This window comes from Macaca thibetana, chromosome 3 (genome assembly GCF_024542745.1).
Source record: "Macaca thibetana thibetana isolate TM-01 chromosome 3, ASM2454274v1, whole genome shotgun sequence".
Lineage (NCBI taxonomy): Eukaryota > Metazoa > Chordata > Mammalia > Primates > Cercopithecidae > Macaca > Macaca thibetana.
The window spans coordinates 145,449,452-145,458,966 of record NC_065580.1 but is presented as its reverse complement, the minus strand read 5'-3'; the positions used below and the strand labels follow the sequence as shown (position 1 = coordinate 145,458,966).

The following is a 9,515-nucleotide window of genomic DNA, read 5'->3' as shown; positions in this document are numbered from 1 at the left end:
CTCTGTCTCAAAAAAAAAAAAAAAATATATATATATATATATATAGAGAGAGAGAGAGAGAGAGAGAGAGTGACATGCTTTGATTTTTTATTTCCTTTTGTATGTCTTCTATAAATATTTTCTTTATATTCACCATGGGATTACATAAAATATCTTAAAGTTATAATAATCCATTTTAAACTGATAGCAGTTTAACCTCAACTGTACACAAAAACTGTACTCTTACATCTTCACTCTCCCACACTTGGCTATTGATGTGGCAAATTATATCTTTTATATTGTGTAACCATTAATAAAGATGTATGCTTGTTTTAAAATGTTTTCATCTTTTAAATTCTATACAAGAATTAAAAGTGACTTACACACCAACATTATGGTAGTACAGCATTCTACATTTGTCTATAAATTTACCTTTTCTAGAGAGTTTTATATTTTCATGTGGTTTGATGTTGTTGTCTAGTGTCCTTTTATTTCAACTCAAAGAACTCCTTTTAGCATTTCTTGTAGGGAATATCTCATGGTGTTGAATTATCTCAGCTTTTGTTTATTCGGGAAGGAGATTTTTGAAGAAGAATTTTGCTTGATATAGTGTTCTTGACTGGCAGTTTTTACTCTTGTAGCACTTTGAATATATATCATTCTACTCCCTTCTGACCTTCAAAGTTTCTGATCAGAAACCCACTTATAATCTTATGGGAGCTCCCTTGTGCTGATGAGTTACTTTTCTCTTGCTGTTTTCAAGATTCTTATTTTGTCTTTGACTTCTGACAGTTTCAATATAATGGGTCTCTTTGGATTTATTCTAGTTGAATTTCTTGAACTATGATGTCCATTCTTTTGCTCAAATCTGGGAAGTTTCCAGCCATGATTTTTTCAAATAGGCCTTCACCTCTTTCTCTCCCTATTCTGGAACTCCCAAATATGTGCTCAGGCATATCTTTTATTATTGTGCTTTTCTTTATTGCACTTCACAGACATTGTGGGGTTTTTGTTGTTGTTGTTGTTTTTGTTTATTATTTGAGATGAGGTCTTGCTCTGTCTCCCAGGCTGGAGTGCAGTGGCATGATCTCGGCTCACTGCAACCTCCTCCTACCAGGCTCAGGCAATCCTTCCACCTCAACCTCCCAAGTAGCTGGGACTACAGGTGTGCACCACCATGCTTGGTTAATTTTTTTTATTTTTTGTAGAGACAGTGTTTTGCCATGCTGTCCAGGCTGGTCTTGAACTCCTGGACTCACACAATCTGCCTGCTTCAGCCTCCCAGAATGCTGGAATTACAGGCATGAGCCATCGTGCCCAACTGACAGTGTGTTTTTGTTTTGCAAATGGAAAGTTTGTGGCAACTCTGCATCCAGCAAGTCCACCAGCACCATTATTCCAACAGCACGTGCTCGCTTCTTGTCTCTGTGTCACATTTTGGTACATTTATAACAATAATTTGGTACATATATAACAATAATTTTCATATTGTTCTGTATGTTATAGTGACCTGTGATTGGTGATCTTTAATGTTACTATTACAATTGTTTTGGAGAGCCACACACCATGCCCATACCGTATAAGATGGTGAAGTGAACTGACAAATGTTACGTATGTTCTGACTGCTCCACCAACTGGCCATTCCTTCACCTTTCTCCCTCTCCTTGAGCTTCCCTAGTACCTGAGACACAATAATCCTGAAATTAGGTTAATAGCCCTACAATGACCCAAGTGTTGAAGTGAAAGCAAGAGTCACACATCTCTCACTTTAGGTCAAAAGCCAGAAGTGACCTTAGTGAAGCTTAGTGAGGAAGATGTGTCAATAACCAAGATAGGCTGAAAGCTAGGCCTCTTGCTCCAAGTAGCCATGTTATAAATGCAAAGGAAAAGTTGTTTAAGGAAATTAAAAGTGCTCTTCTAGTGGACACATAAATAGGAAAGTAAAATAGCCTTGCTGCTGATATGAAGATAGTTTTAGCGTCTGTGTGGAAGATCAAACCAACCACAAAATTCCATTAAGCCAAAGCCCAACCCAAAGCAAGGTCTTAACTCTCTTCAATTCTGCGAAGGCTGAGAGAGGTAAAGGAAGCACACAAGAAAAGTTTGAAGCTAGCTGTTCGTGATGCTTAAGAAAAGAAGCCATTTCCATAACATAAAAGTGCAAGGTGAAGCAGCAAATGCTAATACAGAGGCTTCAGCAGGTTCTCCGGCAGATCCAGCTAAGCCACTTGGTGACGGCAGCGACACTAAACAACAGATTTGCAATGTAGATGAAACAGCCCTCTATTGAAATAAGATGCCATCTCGGCTTTTAGAGCTAAGGAGGAGGTGTTAATACCTGGCATCAGTTCTTCAAAGGACAGACTGACTGTCTTGCTAATTACTGACACAGTTGGTGATTGTAAGTCAAAGCCAGTGCTTATTTACCATATTGAACATTCTAAGGCCCTTCAGAATTATGTCAAATCTACTCTGCTTGCTTCTATAAATGGCACATGAAGCTTTGATGACAGCACATTTGTTACAGTGTGGTTTACTGAATATTTTAAGCCCCCTGTTGAGACCTATGTACAGAAAAAATATGTGTTTCAAAATATTTGTGGTGATTGATAATGCACCTGGTCACCCAGGAGCTCTGATGGAGATGTACAAGGAAATTCATATTCTTTTCCTGCCTGCTGACACAATATCCTTTTGCAGCCCACAGATCAAGGAGTAATTCTGCCTTTCAGTTTTATTATTTAAGAAACACATTTCTTAAGGCTACAGCTGCCATAGATAGTGATTGCTGTGATGGATCTGGACAAAGCGAATGGAATGCCTCCTGGAAGGAATTCACCACTCTAGATGCCATTAAGAACATTCCTGTTTCATGGGAGAAGGCAAAATATCAACATGAACAGGAGTCTGGAGGGATTTAATCCCAACCCTCACAGGTGACTTTGAGTGGTTCAAGACTTCCCGCTGCAGATGCGGTGGGAACGGTGAGAGAACTAGAAAGAGAAGAGGAGCCTGAAGATGTGGCAGAATTGCTGCAATCTCAGGATAAAACTTTCATGAAGAGTTTCTCCTTATGAATGAGCAAAGAAAGTTGTTTTTTCGATGGAATCTACTCCTGGTAGAGATAAACATTCTTGAAGCGACAAGAAGTGATTCAGAACATTGCGTAAAGCAGTAGCAGGGTTTCAGAGGATTGGCTCCAAATTTGAAAGAAGTTCTACTGTGGGTCAAATGCTGTGAAACCACATTACATAGTGCAGATAAGTCCTCTGGGAAAGAAAGAGTCCGCTGATGAGGCAAAATTCACTGTTGTCTTAAGAAATTCTCACAGTTACCCCAGTCTTCAGCAACTACCACGCTGATCAGTGAGCAGACATCAACACTGAGGTAAGAGCCCCCATCATGAAAAAAGTATGACTTGTTGAAGGCTCAGATGATCATTAGCATTTTCAGCAAAACAAAAAAGGATTTTAATTAAGGTATATACTTTTTTTTTTAAGACACAACGCTATTGCACAATTAACAGACTACAGTATAGTATAATCATCACTTTTATATGCGCCAGGAAACCAAAATATTGTGTGATTCACTTTGCTGTGATATTCACATTATGGCAATGGTCTGGGATCAAACCCTTAACATTTCTGAGGTTACCCACATTATTCTGCTTGATGGTTTCCTGTAAGTCTCGTAGGCTCTCACTACTTAATTCTTTTTTTTCCTCCTCTCACTCAATAATTTCAGATAACTTTTCTTCAAATTTGATGATTCTTTCTTCTTGACCAAGTCTGCTGTTGAACTCCTCTACTGAGTTTTAAAATTCAATTATTCTTCAGTTTCAGAATTTCTGTTTTGTTCTCTTTTTATAATTTCTATCTCTGTTGATATTCTCATTTTTGTTCATAAATCATATTCTGAAAGTGATTAGTTGTCTGTGTTCTCATTTAGCTCACTGGGCGTCTTTAAGATGGTTATCTTGAATGGTCAGTTAATTCATCTCTGTTTCTTTAGGGTCATTTCCAGAGATTATTTTGTTCCTTTGACTGGGCCTTGGCTTCCCGTTTCTTTGTATGCCTTGTGATCTTGTATTGATATTTTCGCATTTCAAATAAATTGCCACTTCTCGCTGTCTTCATTAACTGGCTTTGTACCTTCACTAATCAGCCCAGGTAGAGATTCTGGAAACTTCTCAGCCTTTTCTGGGGATGCATCTTCTTTGGGCTTGTGTAAGTAACTTCCCAGTGAGAATTTTGCCCCTGGTTTTCAGGAGGCCTCGGTCTTCTGGTGTCTGTGGCTCTGCAGGCTCCTTTGTGCTGAACGAAAGCGCTCATCTTTGCTCTCAGCAGCCCCTCACCCGACATTCAAACTCTGCAAGTTCCCCTCAGTGCTCTGAGTCAGGTGAGGCAGATACAGTCCCATGGGAAGCCCCCTGAAAAGCGAGAACACGTTCCACTCTTCTCTCTCCCTCTCTAGAGAGAAGCCAGGCATTGAGGGCTCCTCTCATGCCAGGGAGCAGTAGGCACAAGTGCACAAAATGCAGTGACATTTTTTTCTTACCTGCTCAGATGTAGCGCTTCTGGGTTTTGCACTCACAGCGGGTGCTGCAACTTCCTAATTGGATTCTGGAGTTCTTACACCGGCTGTTCTGCCCATAGATTATTACTAACCAGTGTCTAGGTCGGGGAACGAGGGCTCCCTGGGGCTTCCTAGTTCACAATCTTGCTGGTGTCCCTGTATTTAATTTGTTCTTAGATTATCTATGTTAATTTATAAATTCTAGCTCATTCATTTTAATATTCCATTTAATCAGATAGTATACCATGATTTAGGAATCTGTTCTGTGGAAGAATCCACATTCATAATGCCAGGTTTTAATGTTTGCTGCACTCTGGGTGTGAGATCATAACCTTCACATAATAAGACGAAGGAACCTCCAGGTCACACTGAGTGAAGGACAGACCAAGATGGGTCCTAGGCAGCTGGATTTCCTGCTTTAAAGTGGCTGAGCTGTCAGAAACCTAGAGCCTAGCAGTGGTGTTCTTCCAGGAAAGTAGGAGGAGAAATAGCCACTGGACTAGGTGAGAACGGCATCAAATTTAAGAAGCACTGATTGTTTCCTGCAGGACTGGAATGGACCATTTTCCTTTAGGTCAGGTGGCTCCTCTCCTGTGTGTAAATTTCACTTCCTGCCGGATGGAATGGACTGTGTTCCTTTAGGTCACATGGCTCCTCTCCTGTGTGTAAATTTCACTTCCTGCAGGACGGGATGGACCCTGTTCCTTTAGGTGAGGTGGCTCCTCTCCTGTGTATAAATTTCACTTCCTGCAGGACGGGATGGACCGTGTTCCTTTAGGTCAGGTGGCTCCTCTCCTGTGTGTAAATTTCACTTTCTGCAGGACGGAATGGACCTGTTCCTTTAGGTCAGGTGGCTCCTCTCCTGTGTGTAAATTTCACTTCCTGCCGGATGGAATGGACTGTGTTCCTTTAGGTCACATGGCTCCTCTCCTGTGTGTAAATTTCACTTCCTGCAGGACGAATGGACCGTGTTCCTTTAGGTCAGGTGGCTCCTCTCCTGTGTGTAAATATCAGTGCATGTTGCTCCTTTAGTATAAATCGGTCTTGTGTTTTAAGGCAGCCATCCCCAACCATTTTGGCATCAGTTTCGTGGAAGACAATTTTTGCACGGACTGTGGGATGAGGGTGGGGTTGGGGGGATGGTTTGAGATGAAACTCCTCCACCTCATACCCTCAGGCATTAGTTAGATTCTCATAAGGGATGCGCAACTGGGATCCCTCGTGTGCACAGTTCACAGTAGGGTTCATGCTCCTGTGAGAATCTAATGCCGCCGCTGATGCGACGGGAGGCTATGCGACCCCATCCCTAACAGGCCACGGGCCAGTACCTGTCCACGGTTGGGGTTGGGCACCCATGTTTTAAGGTACCTTGTTAATCTGCCCAGTCTAGTCCCAGAGAACGCTAAAGGCACGTGTTCATGCCAAACTGTGTGTTCATACCTGCAGACATGCCGTGGACACCCCATCCCTGGAGGCGGAGATCAGAATTCTCTTATCTGCGGGACGCTTCCAGCAGAGTCTGAGGGACGCAGAGCTGCCTTCATGAGGAGCCAGGCCAGCACCTGGCCCAGAGCAGCGATGGGCCTGCCAGTTCCCAGGGAACGAGGAGGAGTGGGGGCACAAGCCGTGCCTGGTGTGGGTGGCCATTCTGGAGGCAGCTCGCTCTGCAGGGTGCTCGTACCCTGCTGTCCTAGGTGTGTCCTGCCCTCAAAGCCCCAGGGTACTGGATGATAAAATCTGTAGTTACTACATATATTTTCTTGCAGTTCTAACATACCCTTTCCTTCTTACTATCAGATTTTAAATGTAAAAATTAATTCAAGTGAGGACAGTACCTCTGTTTTCTCATTAAGTTCTAAGAAATGAACCGAGGTGGATTTTCCTGTTCTCCCTGGAAGACCAAGAACCTTGCAAGGGCGTTGGCTTTCTTCCCTTCTCTTTTCTTTCTTTCTCTTTTATTTTCTATTTTTGTGCCTTTCTTTCAACCCCAGTCTCATGACTTAAGACCTCAGTGCTTTCAGGTTCCAAACGTCTGGGCTGATTCCTTGCTGAACCAACAGGGGTGTCCAGCCAGGTTCCTTCTCCTGGGGCCCACATAATCCCATTGTGTGGTCCTGGCAGGTGGCCAGGAACTTTTCCTGCACTGGGGTCTGCTAGTGAGAGCATCCTAAATACAATTAATTCCTTAATCTCTTTATTCCAGCACTTTCCGTCTCTGGTATTGAAAGACGGGCATTCACGATGCTCGTTTTTAGTGACTCGCTATTTTGCACCCATTTGGTCACAGCTCTGTTGGGTTTTATTGTCAGCGGGTAAAACACCTGCCTCTGGGCTGTGCAGATAAACTACTGAAAACTGCGTGCTCCCTCTCCCTCATCCAGCAATGAGCCCAGGCAGGCAAGGGAATTAAAATGCACAACTTAATTGGATTTTCATCGTGTCCTGCTGGCTGACAGAGGAGCTCCCCTCTCTTCATTATTGCATTCAAATGCCAGGTTTAATTCGAAGACTGCAGCTTGGAAGGTGAAAGGCATTTCGCAGTAAACAGTTCATTAAGAGACACTTCCAGCCTCTCCACCTCCTCTGAGTGTGGAGAGGGGCTTTCTGTGGAAGGGGGTTTTGATTTAATTGAGAACTCAGTGGATGCCCGGGACTGTGCTGTGGACCCAGGACCATTGCCGCAAACGCACTGTTGCTCTGCCCCATTTGCACTGGATTTTCTGAGTCCAATTCAGATGCCCAGGACCCAGGAGCCCTCCCCAGTGACTCACTCCACGGCCACCCTGGGCCACCACCTGGGTACCAGGTGCTGTTGCCTCACTGAGAGAGGTAGGATCTGAGGCTGGGAGATTCATGAACGCGACTAGGATCACCTGGCTGGAAGTGGTAGAGCTGCACTCTGCCCTGAGCCTGGCGGATGGCCAGAGCCTTTCTGAATGAATGAATGGGGACTCTCCTGCCTGAAGTGATGGCTGGGGTGAGCCCAGGACTGGAGGTGGGGGGTGCCTGGGAGGGCAGAAGAGTTAGGAGCAGGGAAGGTGGGAGCCACAGTCCCTGATGTGCATCTGAACCTGCAGGGTCCTGGCAGAGAATGGGGTGATGCAGGCACCACATCTGCACGAGACGGGAGCCACCTGCCGACGTTCTGGCCCCAGACCTGGAGCCCCTGCTCCTGACCCTACAACTGAGGTTTTGGACTTAAAGCCTCAGCACTGAACTCCAGCTGAGGATATGGAATCTGCCTCCGAAGGAAAAAGAGTGTGGTTCCGGGAGCAGATGCCCCCATCCCCTCTGCAGACACCATGGGCTAAGGCCGCCCCCCCGCCGATCTGCACTCCAGTGCCCGCCCCCACCCACTGTTCTTCACACACAATGTGAGGGCAGGTCTCCCTACGCTCAGGGGGTGGGGCCTCATAGGGCCTGGAGGAGCACAGACCTATCCTTACAGCACCGAGTGAGCCCATCACACAATCACAGACACACACGCACACACAGGCACACATACAGACATGCACTCATACACATACCTATACCTGCTCTTGTACCACACACACCCAGAGACACACAAACTCATGTACACACAGGCATTTACATACAGACATATAGACACGTACATACACACAGACATGTATACACATACACATGCACAGACACACATGCATGCATACATGTGCATATATAGATACAGACATGCAGACATACAGACATGTACATGCACAGCTACATACACATATGGAGACATGTGCACACACATAGAAACACATGCACACACATACAGACATGCATGTGCACATATACACACACATGGACACACATGAGTATCCACACAGACACATGCACACATACATGCATGCACACATGCGCACATATAGACACATACAGACATGCAGACACATACAGGCACGCACATGCACAGCTACCTACACATATGCAGACATGTGCACACATACATACAGAAACACATACAGACATGCATGTGCACACACATACACATACAAACACGTGCACACACAGAGACACACATGTATAGGGATGTGTGTGCACACACAGACACATATAGACACACAGACACATACAGAGACACACATGCACACATATACACAGGCACACATGCACACACACGTAGACACATGCGTGCACATGCAGACACAGAAAGACACATACACAGGCTTGAATGTACACACAGACATATATACAGACACACTGTAGAGAAGCACACACATGCACACCCCCTTCAGTTTGGTGCCCGCATTGCCTGCCATACCCTTTTCTGTGAGAGGAGAACAGAAAACCCCAAAGCCTGGTACTGACGGCATTTGGCTAATTGTGCAAACTGCACACTCACCTGAAGCAAAGACTTCTCCGAGTTTTATCCTCAGATTAGAGTGGATTAAAGTCATTCCAGGCTGAACTCATCCTAGAGTTTCACAACTCCTGGGGCAGCATCTGGGCTGGGCCTCACTCGTCCTTCCCTTGGGCCCTGCCGCCCTGTTCTCCTGTGGGGTTTCCCTTCCCACAAGAACAGAGCAGTCACTGGGTGTGGGAAAATGATTTTCCGTGTGGAAAAAGAAATGAGATCCCTATTTCCCAACATACACAAAGCCAGCCCCAGACGGGGCAAGAACTTATGTCAGAGTTTTCCTTTAAAACTTTGGCTGGAAAATGTAGGTGGACAATTTATGAGCTTGGCATAGGGAAGGGTTTCTTAAATACACTATAGGAAGCCCTGGCTATGAAATAGGAGTCTGATAAACTGTGAGTACATTAAAAAAAAACTATTGGTCAAAATAACCTCAAAGAAAGTGAAAGAGAAGCTAAAAATGAGAAGATACTCACCGGGGACATAACTAACGAAAGGTAGACCTCGGGAATATGTAAGGAATTTCTACAAATCAGTAAGAATGGGGAAAAGACCCCGAGACGTGAAGGGGCATCTCCCTCGGGAGAAACAGATGCGAAGC

General features: G+C 44.6%; 1 long non-coding RNA gene across 1 annotated transcript; it reads left to right on the top strand.

The window, feature by feature from the left end:
* Nucleotides 1–778: 778 nt before the first annotated feature.
* On the top strand, nt 779–6,307 carry LOC126950554 (uncharacterized). Its single transcript, XR_007724218.1, has 2 exons — nt 779–3,366; nt 6,001–6,307. It is a non-coding gene; the product is annotated as an uncharacterized LOC126950554 (long non-coding RNA).
* The last annotated feature ends 3,208 nt before the right edge of the window (nt 6,308–9,515 follow it).